Here is a 15848-nt window from a genome sequence, read left to right as displayed (position 1 = left end):
CCAGGCTCATCTGGACATTCCAAAGGATGCTGAGGGAGTTGCCTGATGTGACTGCAGAGCTACTGGTCATCATCTTTGAAAACTCATGGCAATCAGGAGAGGTCCCACATGATTTAAAAAGGGCTAACATATTACCCATATTTAAGAAAGGGAAAAGGAGGATCCAGGGAACTGCAGACAGTCAGCCTCAACTTAGTCCCTGGGAAAAAAAAAATCACAGAGAAGATCCTCAAAGAATCCATTTCCAAGCACTTAGGAGTTCAGAAAGGTGATTAGGACCAGTCAGCATACATTCACCAGGAGCAAGTCTTTCCTGTACAACCTGGTTGCCTTCTATGGTGAGGTGACTGGCTCTATGGATGCAGGAAGACTAGTGGATGTGGTGTACCTTGATTTTAGCAAGGATTTGATATGGTCTCCTACAACATTCTCACTTTAGAGAATGCCCTTTGCCCTTTAGAGGCAAGCTAAAGATGGGCTGGATGAATGACCTGTAAGGTGGATAGAAAAATGGCTGAAGCATCAGGCTCAGAGGGTAGTAATCAATGTCTCAATGCCTAGTTGGCATCTGGTATCAAGTGGAGTGCCCCAAGGGACAGTCCTGTGGCTGGTTTTGTTCAATGTCTTCCTTAACTACCTGGAAGATGGCATAGAGTACAGCCTCAGCAAGCTTGCAGATGACACCATAGAGAGTAGTAGATATGCTAGATATCTAGTAGATATGCTAGAGGATAGGGTTAGGATTTAGTGACCTAGACAAATTGGAGTATTGGGCCAAAAGAAATCTCATGATGTTCAACAAGAACAAGTGCAAAGTCCTGAATTTATGACAGAACAATCCCATTGACCAGTATAGGCTGAGGGCTGACTGCCTGGGCAGCAGCTCTGCAGAAAAGGACCTGGGTTTACAATGGACAATAAGCTGAATATGAATCAGCAGTTTACCCTTGTTGCCAAGAAGGCTAATGGTATACTGGGCTGTCTTGGTAGGTGTGTTGATAGTAGGTCAAAGGAAGTGATGGTTTCACACTATTCAGCACTGTTGAGACCACATCTGGAGTACTTTGTCCAGTTTTGCCCCTCTCCCCCCTCACTATGAAAAGGATATGGACAAATTGGAAAGAGTCCAGTGGAGGGCAACAAAAATGGTAAGAGGGCTACGTTACATGACTTATGAGGACAAGATGAGGGAACAGGGCTAATTTAGTCTAGTGAAAATAACAGTGAGGGGGGATTTAATATCAGCCTTCAACCCTTCAACTACCTGAAGCGGGGTTCCAAAGAGGATGGAGCTAGACTGTTCTCAGTGGTGGCAGATGACAGAACAAGGCTTCTTGAGGAGCAATGGTCTCAAATTGAAGCAAGGAAAGTTTAGGTTAGATATTAGAAGAATGTTCTTACTAGGAGGGTAGTAAATCACTGAGGCAGGTTCCCCAGATAGATGGGATTCTCCTTGGAAGCTTTTAAGATCCAGCTAGGCAAAGCTTTGGCAGGGATGATCTATTTGGAGATGGTCCTGCTTTGAGCCTGTGGTTAAATTAGATGTCTTCCCGAGGTCCCTTCTAGCCCTAATTTTCTTTGATTTCTATGAATCTGAAAATTGGGGATTTTTTTTTTATCAGAGAAAACCAGGATCACTAGTCATTACATGCATAAAAAAAAAAAAAAAAAGAAATACTGCAAAAAACATTATAAAATAATTGGTGCATTTTACCTACAGGCTGAAGGATGGAGACAGTGAGAAAGAGGGATACCAGTTTGTTTGTTTTTTGGAGGGGGGGGTGGAGTTAGGTTTTTTTTTTTTCGTTTTTTATCTTAAATAGCTGAATGATTTGAGCTTTTAGTATGTAAATAGAATGTAATGCTTTACTTAAAAAATCAATAATGTAGTTCATGGGAGGGTAAAATGCATTTGCATCTTGTGTACTTCATGATAAATTAACACCTCTACCTCTTCACATAACTCAAAATCAAAGCAAAAAAAAACAAAAAAAAAACCCAAACAAACAAAAAAAACCACCCCTGTCAGCTAGATCAGATCAGCTGGCATATGTTAATGACTCACCATGGGTTTCATTCTAGGACCTGAAATGAAGCCATAAAACTATATTTTTAATGGTCCAAGATAAATCCAGAATCAGCAGGAAAAAGTCTGGTTCTTTGAATTTCCCTTGTTATTTACATGTTGTTATGTTACTAATAGTACTTGAGGGGTGTGAAATGTGATATTTTTATTAGTTTAAAATATATAACAAATGAGATACTGTCATTATTTATAGAACCACATTTCTAAGTGATGCCACATTTATCTAACAAATTTCTGTAAGTCATCCAGTAACATCCTGTACCTAAAATTTAAGTAACACCAAAGATAGCACAATAAAAAAGAAATATTTGTATTGTTTTCTCTAAAATAACATTTTAATAATCTGATTTCATGAAGTCTTTACCTGCAGTTATACAAACAAACCTTTTATTTTTTTCAAATTAAAAAAAAAATACAGGCAGCTATTTATGTCACAGAATCTATTTATCTGCTTAGGTTGATTAGTTTTTGGGGTTTTTTTTTCATGCTAGCAGAACTAGGCTATTGATAAAGCCTGAAAAATGAAAATATAATACAATGTTCTGAAAACTTTAAGATAATTTATCTTAGTGTAGTGTATCTCGGGGCATTTCTACAAGTGTATCACGGAGTTTTACTTTGAATGCATGTTCAACATGGTCCAGGTAGCAAATTTACTCAGCATCTGTAAGGCCCTGTAGCACTCATGTAGACACCTGACCAGGAGCCAAATATGACCCAGTCAGCCATCCACCAAAGGGTGGGAGATAGCTCCCTGCCCCAGGAGCCACCTCCTGCAAGTGTGGGCTCCACCACATGATCCCCAGGAGGAACTATGTCCTCCTGCCCTGGCAGCAGAAAGCTCCAAGCCCCCCCCCCCCCCTCAGTGATTGAGATTAGGGAATGGGGTCCTGAAGATCCTTACCTTCCAGCCCATGCGCTGCCATCATGATTGGGGGCCACTGCTGGGAGATGATTATCTCCCAGCCTGAGCTCTACAGTCATGGGGCTCAGGCTGGAAGACCATTATCCTGAGATCACTGCTACTTCCCCCGCCCCCCCCCCCCCCGTGAATTGGGGCAGAGAACTGGGGCCTTCCCAACCCCTGCAACTCTTTCCAAGCCCATGCCTCTGATCAGGGAGCCAGTCAGGGGCAGGTACCAGCCACATGCCCCAATCAGGTGATCAAGGCATGGGGCTTGGAAAGAGCTGCACAGGTGGAGCAGGTCCCAGCCACCTGCCCCAATCCATTGGTGAGGCAGCTAGCAGTGATCTATCTGCTAGCTGCCCCACTGGAGAATTGAGGCAGAGGGCTGGGACCTGCCCCTCCTCTGCAACTCTTTCCAAGCCCATGCCTCTGATCAGGGAGCCAGGGACAGGAGTTCCCTGCTGCTGGGCAGGGGGATATTGTCCATACCCCAGCATCAGCCATCCCCCGCTTGCCACCCCCACCCCGGGGCCAAGACCCAGCTGTTTCCTGGATCAGTGCTCCCTTCCAGTCCCTGGGATAGCACCCAGGGTGGGGCCTGGATCTCTCCGCAGTGGTGGCAGGGGCACATTGTAGGGCTGCAGGGAACTGGGAGCATATCTTCTCCCTAATCCTTGCATGTGTAGATACTTATCCAAAAACCAATACTGGGAGCATCTACACATGACACTATGTTCCCATAGCAACACGTTATGATGACAAAGCATCAGTGGGCAAAAATTGTGATGCTACCTCATTATAGTGTGTTGCTACAATGATGTAGCAGCTAAAAATAACAGTTTGGCATGTGCATAGCACAGTGTGGACTGTTACTGTGCCATCATTTTGTACTTCCAAAAGGAAGTACTAAATGACAGCACAGTATCAATCGTGTTATAGGGGCATGTGTAGACATGCCCTCTGTGCAGTATCTACTGCACAGTAAATCTAAGCAGTATCTTACTTCACAGTAAATCTAGGCCGGAGTAAATATATGTGTAGATGTGCCTTGTGTCTTGAAGCTTTTCATACTTCCAAGAAAGTTTCAGTAGTTTGCAGCAAACTTGATGAAGTCTAAAGGAAAACCAGATCATTTTATTGTAACTGTCTCATCTCCATTCCAAGATGGATGTATAGAGTATTCTTTGTGGTGGAAGGTAGGCTACTTTTCCATGAACCAAAATGAGTGATGACATAGTTCATAGAAATATGAAAAATTCCTTAGAGGCCAGAATGTATTGTGTGCACAATTGCCTAGGCTCACAGAGATTTACTTCCCTCCTTAACAGATGAGTTTTTATGAAGCTGTTCTGCTTTTTCATCTGACCTCACATTTGCATTCTATTTCACACATACAAATACAGAGAAAGTCCAATAAAAAATCTACACCCTAAGAAGGGAACTAATTCATGTTCTGTTTCCCCTGCCCCGCTTGGAATATACTGTGGAGTTCCAGTTACATAGAACTATCTTGTGGCATCCAGAAGCATAGAATGACCCAACATGAAGAAATGGACAATCTCTATTTATAGGGAGTATTGTTCCTTCTGTATTACACTTCCCGCTGTTCTCTTAAATGATTCTAATCTTGTCAGGCATAATTTTCAATTAGTCTGAGATATGTCTATGGGTGTCTTCACTGTAAATGGTTATCTCCTTAAAACATGTTTCAGTATCTGACTTCCTATCTGTTAAAGAGGGAAGTAAAATGCACATTATTTTCTGTATTTTCATATTTTCCCTAATCCTTGCACGTATAGATACCTATCCAAAAAACATTACTGGGAGCAGCAAACAGTACAGACCACACTGTGCTATGCACATGCCAAACTGTTATTTTTAGCTGCTACATCATTCTAGCAACACACTATAATGAGGGAGCATTTTCTAAATGCTAAATATGCTAAGTATTTTCTAAATATTTTCTGTATTTTCATATTTTCTTCAGATCCATTAATTTTGAATATCTAACTGGTGTCATTTTTATATATATTTTTTAAAAACAATCATATTTAATATCTTCTTGATTGTTTCCTGACTGTATTTTTCATTATGCTGATGGACTGATGATAAGGTATTCTTTTCCTTTTATGAATCCATGCACTAAATTAGTTGAAATTGTCCAGTGAATATGGCACGGGAATTAAGAGACATTAAAGCATGATGTGTTTTTTTGGTTTTTTTGTTTTATGAAAGGAGGAAATTAAAGGCAGCTTAAGCTGAGCTCACTCATACTACTACCAGATAAAAAAATGATACCCTTTGCTTTGTTCTTAAACATGTTGAGCCCCCCCCCCCCCATCCCCCAATAATACCACAGATGTGGGTTTGCTTAGATCGAAGTCAGAGACAAGCTGGCATATTTTTGGCTAAGCCAATGAGTCAACAGAAAAAAAAAATAAAAAAAGAAGTGTGACAGAGGCAGAAATGTTTAGGTAACTAGGGAAAATAAAATTGTCATATCTGCCAAAAGCATTAGGTTTTATGGCAGCATACATACATGGCTAATGACAGAAGAGGAACTAATTTATAATCAATTATTTAAAAAAAAAAATCAGATTCAGGTTGGGATCCAGGCACTTGAAGAGATAGATGTCTCCTCCCTGGTTTAGGGCAGTCTGCCTCTGCACTCTCCTGCCACAGCTTGATTAAAATATATATATAAATACAGGAGGATGCCCTAATTTGTGGCCCTGATGCACTGGGACAGTTATACAGCTCTGAACCACCCCTACACCATATCCCATGCCTCACAGATGACATCCTCTTCTCCTGGGAACTTCCCCTGCCACTCATTGGGCCATATTCAGCCTCTGGCCTACTCAGGCCTCAGGCCCCACTCATTGGGCCTTGGCCCCTTGGCCCCACACTGGACCACACTCTCCTTCTTAGGGCTCAGGAACCTCACTGGACCTTTCTGTGGCACCTCCCTGGGCCTTTTGCCCCTTAGACCTCAGGCCCCATTCAGTGGGCCTTGACCCCTTGGGCTTTTCTTTGTTCTTCCCCCTCCATGGCAGTGGGGACTGAAGTTTTCCATCACTCCATGCTTGCCTTTCCCTGGAACAGACTATGTGTGGCATTTCCTGGAGGCCTCCCCACCAAAGGGAGCCCCACCACACTAACCAGCTACAGTAGGTCTTACCCAGGACCATAAGGAACCTCTTCCATACCCATAGTTCCTACCCTAACCTCCAGGGATCAAAGGAGATGCAGTCTTCAGGCTTGGTGATGTTAATCCTCCAGCTCCCCAGATGTAACTGCAAGCCCTGCTCCCAGAATCTTGGCTTATACACAGTCTTCCCAGCCCTCCTCCAATCAGGAGGCTCCCTGAAATCAGGTGACTACATAATTGGGCATGAACCCACCTGCTGGCTGCTCCACAGCCAGCCTGATTGTCTTAAAGTGGCAGACACAACCAGTGTACTGCCATACATACTCTCTAAGTAGTTCTATTGACTTCATTAAGATTTCTTATTGTGTTAAGATCTATTATCTGAGTTGAGAAGTGTAGCAGAGAACAGAGACCCTCTTACGTGAGAGAAAGGGAAGGGGCGGAGAGAGAAATGTGGCAGGAAACTGGGAGACTACTTTAAGAAGATGCACCAGGCTCAATTGGCTGTGTGGTGCCACAGATGCAGGAAAGCAGGCTTGCCCATTATTGGAGAAACCTTTTGCAGAGCTGGGAAGGGCATGTGACCCAAAGGGACTGCAGCTTCCAGGCATATATTCCCAGGGCCTGGGCCAGAACAGTTAGTCTGACCCTGGAGGCATCTATGGAAAAAAACCTCCTGGGCAGCAGGGATGTAGAGGAGCTCTGGCTGGCATCTGGATTACCCTGGGAGTAATGCAACTAGAATTTTGTGGACTTGCAGGGGAATATGCCTCTGGAACTTCATGATACAGCCAAAGAGCTGGGGCTTGTGGTCATACCCAGTTGGGAAGTTGTGTTACAGCTTGAGGACTTATTCTTATGTTAGGGTTTAACTGGTGTGGTGGTTTGGAATGACCAGGGTGGAGGAGATCTGAGTAGTGTTCAAGTAGAACATAAGTGTTTGAGCCCTTGCCAAGGGCTGGGCATGAATAGCAGGTAGGCAAAGAGCTAAAGCATGGTGATGAGCAGGGATCCTGGTTTGCTCTGATTTAAAAAACAAACAAACAATTTTTGGTTAAAAAAGTAAACCCAAATCCCCATATTTCCATGATTTAAATGAAACATCACTAATATATAGATATACATATAGTGATGTTTCATTTTAATCATGGAAAAGTGTAGATTTTTGGTTACTTTTTTAACCAAAGTTTGGTGATTTTTTAAAGCAGAGAAAACTAGGATTCCTGGTGATAAAAGCAGCCTGAAGCTGGGAGAGCTAAGGACTGGAGCCCAAAAGGGGTGAAACCATAGCCCTGGAGGGACAAGAATGAGGCCTAGGGGCCCAAAACCCAAGAAGGGTGAGAAGACTAAGAGCATGAGAACCAGGGCCAGGGTCCCAAAGCCCAAGAGTGTGAAGACTGATCCTGATAGGGTAAGAGAGAAAGGCTGGAACTCATAAGTCAGATCTGGGGTGGTGGGCCTAGGCTAAGGGGCCAGCTAGAGTAGAGGGGCACAAGCCAGGAAGGCTGAAGAACCAACAAGGAAGTAGTGGCCTAAAGTGGACTGATCTTTGTTTGGGGCAAAGTGTCCACTTGGTCAGTGGATGGTAACATCTGCAAGGCATGGGTATGGCTATAGGGGAGGTTGGGGACCACAAAGTTAGCTCTGAAGGTGATTAGTGCCCTGGGGGCACAGATGGGCTATGGAGGCCCATCTAACACCTGAGAGCAGGATGAGGATAAATGAGGTCAGAAAGGAGTCAATGACTGATAATAGTCAAGGGCCCAGTCCGGGTTCCTGGGCAGCCTCCCTTTCTCCCACTTAAACAATATCAACAAGGTGTGGCAGGTGAGGGGTCAAAAGATGGAGGGTACCCAGACAGCCAGAGCAGGACAGGAATCCCATGGCCATCAGGGGACATCATGGTCACCTCTATGGCTTGATCCTGTTACAGTGAGCCACAATATATCTCCAAATTATACTTAATATATTCAACCGAATGCAAAATATTGATTTCCATCCAAGGATTTTCTTAGTTTTCATTTCAGTTCTTGGCATATTGCAGAAAAGGTGATACAATAATTGTCATGGCTAAGATCATCATCTTCACCATCTATAATCTGGGAAGGAGAGGTCTAGAAGTTCAGAAAAAATGTTTTTATGAAGCTTATCTGTCAGAACATACATTTTTTCTTTCTTTTATGTATAACTCAGCTCATCCTAAGAATGAAGAAAAAATGCTTCAATATTACAAAATCATTCTTCCTTCTGTACCTCCAGGGTTTGAGCATCAACTGTAAGAACTAAAAAAATACTTTCATGCTCTGCCTTAAAACTGACATCAAACTTCTGTGATCAATGAGCCATAGTTTACTCCTGTGGATAACATCATCAAGCCAATTGCTGACATTGTAGGTAGACAACCGAATATTCAGGATGATGTGTGGCAAATGCTGGAACCATATCAATGTGCAAACTGATACAGACAGGATCTGAGGCAAACTGAGTAACTGTCAAACTTTCACCACTTATATTTGCTATCAGTAACTTTACATATTTGAATTTTACCTTACACAGTTTCTAAAGCCTAAGAAAAAAAGTTGACCATCACATATTCTTGCTGATGTTAAAAGCATCAGATCTTAGGTAATTTCCCCCAAAAGAATATATATGCAATATTACTAACATTCCTCAAGAACTTGCCTTAGATTCATAAATTCATAGATTCATAGATGCTAGGTTCAGAAGGGACCTCAATACAGCATCGAGTCTGACCCCCTGGATAGGCAGGAAAGACTGCTGGGTTCAGATGACCCCAGCTAGATGCTTATCTAACCTCCTCTTGAAGACCCCCAGGGTAGGGGAGAACACCACCTCCCTTGGGAGCCCGTTCCAGACCTTGGCCACTGTAAATGTGAAGAAGTTCTTCCTAATGTCCAGTCTAAATCTGCTCTCTGCTAGCTTGTGGCCATTATTTCTTGTAACCCCTGGGGGCGCCTTGGTGAATAAAACCTCACCAATTACCTTCTGTGCCCTCGTGATCAACTTATAGGCAGCCACAAGGTAACCTCTCAACCTTCTCTTGCGGAGGCTGAAAAGGTCCAGTTTCTCTAGTCTATCCTCATAGGGCTTGGCCTGCAAGCCCTTAACCATACGAGTTCCCTTCTCTGGACCCTCTCCAGGTTATCCATATCCCTCTTGAAGTGTGGCACCCAAAACTGCACGCAGTATTCCAACTGCGGTCTGACCAGCGCCCGATAGAGGGGAAGTATCACCTCCTTGGATCTGTTCGTCATGCATCTGCTGATGCACGATAAAGTGCCATTAGCTTTTCTTATGGCTTCATCACACTGATGACTCATGTTCATCTTGGAGTCCACCAGGACTCCAAGATCCCTTTCCACTTCCGTTCCACCAAGGAGGTCATTTCCTAGGCAGTAGGTATGCTGGACATTTTTCCTCCCTAGGTGCAGTACTTTGCATTTCTCCTTGTTGAATTGCATTCTGTTGTTTTCTGCCCATATGTCCAACCTGTCCAGGTCTGCTTGTAGTTGTTCCCTGCCCTCCGGCGTGTCCACTTCTCCCCACAGTTTTGTGTCATCTGCAAACTTGGACAGAGTACACTTCATTCCCTCGTCCAAGTCGCTGATGAAGATATTGAAGAGTATCGGTCCAAGGACCGAGCCCTGCGGGACCCCACTGGCCACAACCTTCCAGGTCAATACCGACCCATCCACTATGACTCTCTGGGTGCGACCGTCTAGCCAATTTGCCACCCACCGGACTGTGTAGTCATCCAAGTCACAGCCTCTTAACTTGTTTACCAGTATCGTGTGGGATACCGTATTGAAGGCCTTCCTGAAGTCTAAGTATACGACATCAACCCCTACTCCTGCGTCCAGGTGTTTTGTAACCTGGTCATAAAAAGAGACTAGATTAGTCAGGCATGATCTACCTGCTACGAATGATCTACCATGCTACCATGATCTACCTGCTACGAACCCGTGCTGGTTTCCCCTCAGCCTAATTTGTCCTGCTGAACTTTAACACCTCCTATTTCATGTATTGCAATTTTGCAAGCTCAGAACAAGAATTGAAGAATATATATTTTTATACACATGAAGGTGATAAGTATGTATGGTCTATTAAAAAAAAAAACGCTTTCAATGACTCATTTTATTAATTTATATTTAAAATACAATTGCAATAGTAGTTATGATAAAAAGTTAATTGAAAAGATTGACAACTAAACATTACCGAAAAAGAATTTTGAAAATAAATAAATATATAAATAAATAAATAAAACTCTCCTTTTCTCCATGACACCTATCCTCCATTGATTGTTGTCCCAAATTTGATCTGAATTGCAAGAAGTCTTGTCTTTCTATAATATATATATATATATATATATATATATATATCCATTTTATTTTTATACATAGTTTGAAGGATCTAGATGAATAGTTGATATTTGATTTATTTATACAAAATTAAAATATGTATCTTCATGTAAAGACTGTATTTATTTTATCTAGCTTACCAGATGGACAATTCTTTTAGCGTAGAAGCTTATGCACTGGTCAAGCAGGTATATGGCTATGTATACTTATATTTTGTGTGTGGGTACCTGTATCTAAGGCTTGAAAGTCTAGGCAGCAAGAAACACATGACAAACAAGTGCTATATTTTCGAGGCATAGCAACTTAGCCATTTGAGCTTTCTCAGGAAGTTGGAAACATGGATGGTAGGTCCCCTTTGCCCAGAGAAAGTTCTAACCTGCAGTTATTTCATTTCTTAGCAAAGTGCCCTAAAAATCATACAGGTTCTACACAATAATTCACCTTAGAGTTGCCCCTTAGACAGCCAAGTGAAGGAGATATGTAGGATGATAATGATGAATCAGAGCCAGAGAATATGTGTCTGAATGGTATGGGTGCTAAATTCAGAGGGAATAGGCTCTGTATTGCAGCCTGTATATTTCCTCTTTATGGAGTAAAAATGTTTAGATTGAACTGCTCTCTATTTTATCCAAGTAGTAATGCAAGGAGCAATGTATGTGCTTCAAAAAGTGTTCTGCGGGGCTGCGTGAGAGTCTGGATAATTCCTGACCTTTAGTGTACTGTGTGAAAGAGTCAGAGAGTTACAAATTCAAAACCCCTCTGGGTAGGGTCTACTTAAAGCCTAGACTTTGGGACTAAAATATGGAGGGGTGTCCATACTCGAGTCTGCGTGTCAAAGTATTCATGTCCAAAACATGAAGTGAGGGGGAGGAGGATCAGGCAGATGGTTAGATAAGTGCTGTTTAGATGCACAAAGGGAAATAAAGAATTCCAGATGAAGAATCTTTGCTGGATCCCGTATGGGGCAAAAGGGGAGAGTGTGGGTGCAGATAGAACTATGTTCCATGACACTCTTCCCTTTCACCCTTTTTACTGTTTCTTTCCTTTTCTAGCCTTCTTTGCTTCCTTGCCAGAGCATAAGTGTCCTTTTTACCTGTATAAGTGACAAGAAACTAGTCTATACCCATAACAGACCAGAAGGTTGAGACACATAGGGTGTGTTTACATGACACGCAGTGTTGTTGTAGTGACAAGCTACACAAGTGGCAATGTAGTGTCAGCTGGCACAAACTGTGATGCTGCCAGTACTGCACATAAGGGCCAGAAACCCTCGAGGCACTGAGATTCTGCACTGCCAGTGATTACTGCACAGTCATTTAGTACTTGCTAAAGTATTTGATATCAACTTGCTTTAGCAAGTACTAAATGACTGTGCAGTAGCAGCTGCACAGTCAGGCACCCATATAGACTGGTTTTAAAATGGCAGAACCCAGTGTAAGATTTGCCCCCCCATCAAAAGACAGATGTATGTTCTGTTCACTACTGACCTTAACTATACCACTTTAAAAAAGTACATAACTTAGATTCACCTTCAGGCTTTCTGAATGTCTGTATCTAGTCAAAGTTTCCCAGACTGCATCTTAAGCCATCTGGGACTTGTTCCATGCACTCCTGCTACATTGGACAATGTCACTTGTGTTGGTGTCAAGTTTCTTGGGAACCAGCAAAGACTCTGCTGATAACCAATATGGGGGTATGGAAAGGAATATTATATTATATTATATTATATTATATTATATTATATTATATTATATTATCGATAAATCAATATAAATGGTATACCACTGTATATACTATATTATAATAATATGCTTGCTAAATAATTGTGTAAGTGTGTACATGTACTGAAAATTTGCAAACTGTTGTGTGAAGTTTTTCAACTCTCACTGAGCAATCAGGAGGTCTGCTCTTGATATCTGAATTACTGATGTTGCAAATTGTGCCAGTTTCAGTACAGCTGGTGAGTTAAATATGTTCACCTGAGGTTCGTGTAATCAAACAGATTCCATGAGTATTGGTCTGGGACTCTGTAATGGAGAAGATATTTCTTTCTCTTTCACTAGCTTAGGTCCTGACTCATTTTATTGCCTAACTTTAGCATGCAGAAAATGAATGAACCCATTTTAATTATAGCAGGTTAGGATGTTATGTCTTGTGGTTATATCACGGTTGACCAGGTAATTTCAATAATAGATTGGAGAACAGATTTCTATAGAATGGTTTGGATAAGGATGATTCTGCCTCAGACAGGGAGCTGGACAAGATAACCTTTGGAGGTCCATCCTAACCCTGTTTTCTATGATTTCTATTAATTGAACTTGTATCTTTCAGTTATCATAAAAAAGAGCATGTCTTTTATACTGACTTTCATGTTTGTAGTTCACTAAAGTCATTGGTTCCTGTTGGTAATCCCACTGGAACAACCCTGTTAGATAAATGGATGCTTACTTTACACATTTAAAAAAATTAATAAAAATGTCATAGAGGCATGGAGAGACTGCTATAGAATGTACCTCATCTTCCTGTGTCATTATCACAGGTGAGAACAGAAATTCCCACAACCTGGAAAATCCAATTTCTAGATTAGGTCTTTCAAGGAACATTTCCTTGTGACCAGGGTTTCTGGTTTACTCTAATAAAAAAAAAAAAAAAAAAAAAAATCCTCAAATTTATATATCCTCAAATTTCAGATGAATAAAAGTATTCCAAAATATCCACCTTTTTCTGTGATTAAAATGAAACATCACTTATATATATGCATACACACCACTCTGTGTGTGTGTGTGTGTGTGTGTGTATACACACACACACACACATCACTAATATATATTAGTGGTGTTTCATTTTGATCATGAAAACATATGGATTCACGGTTATTTTTTTTAATTAAAAAAATGTTGGTTTTTTTGTTTGTTTTTGTTTTTTTAAATCAGAGAAAGCCAGAATCTCTGCTTGTGACTTGTGGTAGCAAAATACAACTCATCCTCTGGGAACTTTTTTGCATTGTTGCAATTATATACATTTATTTATACATTATTAATTAAGTATTGTGCAGTTAATGGTAATGTGCAGTAGGAAGCAATTGAGCACAGAATAATTCAAATACATTGGATAATTTTATGAGGAGATAAAGATGGGGGCAAAATATTATAGGCCACCCTCCAGGACTTAACTTTCCTGGAGTTACAAAAACTGGGCAAGAAAAAATGGATTTTAAAAACTTCCATAATGAATCAGTATGTATGACACATCAACTTTTTATTTTAAATGAGAGTCAGAATTTGGCCCTATATAACGGAAGTTCAATGAACAAACTATCACTGCAATTTCATATTTAATAGTCAACCAGGCTAATCCCTGAGGATAAAGAGGTAATAGGACTACTATTAACAGTCGCAAAGTTGTTACCTGTTTTTTAATATTGTAAACAGCCATTTCAAAACTTTTTGGCCATTCAGATTCCTTTTGCGCAAAAGACAAAAACAATGACACTGATTTTTTTTTTGCGTGTGTAGAATAAACACTTCAGTCAATCAAAGACAAGCACAATCATTAAAATAACAATTTTCTTTCCTGTTTGAAGTCCTAGAGTGACTTACTTGACTGGAAATGTAATGCTTTTCTTTGTATATTTATTGATTTTTCTGATAACTGATTATCTGAGAGTCACTTTTGGACACCTTAATAATCAGTTTCCAAAAGCAGGTACTTAGCAAATTGTATAATTTTTACTTTAATAAAAGTTTTGTCACACTGTTAGATATGAACATTAGATTATCTCTTTTAAATTGTTTAACTTGTTAAACAGATTGTTTTCTGATCATTACTGAGGTATTTTAAATTAGATGATTTAACAGTCTGATTAATTTTTTAAAAAATTATTGAACACATCAGGGAAGTCCAGTTTCTTTAATCATTGTCCTACTTGTCAAATAGACCTTACACAATTGTTTTATTTATCCAAATACTACTTTCACATAAATCTGTGATAAACAACTGGCATTTAAAATTATGTCTTTGATTATTCAATGATGCCCACACCAGGGAATTCTGTTCTTCCTTTGAGGTGCACTGGTTTTAATGTGATTCTGTGTAAATGTGTGTTTTTGAACACCTGGAGCAGATTCCTATCTCACTTCACATATCCAAGCAGCAGTTATCTGGCCATGTAATTGCCATTTTTAGCACTTATTTGCCATATAAAATGGGGATACCTAAGAGACCATATAGTAACTGAACATGCACAGTATGTTGCAAACTGGCCAGGCAGGTATGCAGCTCCATGTGCACATACACCAGGCAAGTGAAAGGGTGATGTTGCATGTCACAATCCTATTTTTGTATACAATAGCCCTTAGAAAGAGATTGTGACATATTGCACACATTGCAAGAACTAATATGCCCTAGTCTCTTGAGTGAAGGAACACAGAATGAAAGACTCTAAACTAAATATATGTAATTATATGCATCACATGTCCCTGATTCACACTCCACTTGATTTAAATTTGAATTGTTGTAATTGTTGTTTGTTTGTTTTTTTCCTGTGAACTTCCCATTTACATTTCTGCTGTAATTTAGCTAGTATTCTCTGTTCCCACAGGAAGCTGTAACATGCATCAAGAGAGAAGCACCATACTCTCCCATGATGACTGGACTTTCTTTTGTATTCTTTTCTTTCATCTAAAAAGGAAAGTCATTCAAACTGTATTTTTCTGGTTATGCTTTTTATACAGAAACTATAGGCTGTTCAGAATGGAACACTCATGACACTTTTTATAATTATATCTCCTCATTTAGTGGTTAATCTTATTTTTGATCATTAACACCTTGAATCTGTGTAAATAAACAGTAATTCACTCTAGTGAATGTTGAGTGGCTCGTACGCATAATTTATTGTGTATGCTATATACTATGGCATGGTATAGGTGTTTTCCTAATTAATATGAGATTTATCTTTCTTGTTCTTCATTATTAGTAGCAACCAAAGGCCAACAAAAGATGGAGTCTTATTGTCTTTGGCATTGTCCAAATAGAGACAATGGTGCTAGTCCATGTTGACAAAGAAGAACCATGTGTGGAAGTGTGGCTGGAGTTGCATTTCATCTCCCTCAACCATTTTCAAGGATCCTGAGCTCACAGACCCCACCATGGAGAAGGCAGGAGATAGCTCCAACAATATGGTCATCAACACCATTGACCATGTCATTCTCCTCTAAGCTGCTTCTGGGACAAGCACCCACCCATCTACTCTGTGACTTCTGTGGTTTGGGATAAATACATGTGCCCAGGGACACTATCTCTTGTGTCAGAGTCAAGAGTGTTCTC

This window comes from Alligator mississippiensis, chromosome 1 (genome assembly GCF_030867095.1).
Source record: "Alligator mississippiensis isolate rAllMis1 chromosome 1, rAllMis1, whole genome shotgun sequence".
Taxonomy (NCBI): domain Eukaryota; kingdom Metazoa; phylum Chordata; order Crocodylia; family Alligatoridae; genus Alligator; species Alligator mississippiensis.
This window is presented reverse-complemented; position numbering follows the sequence as displayed.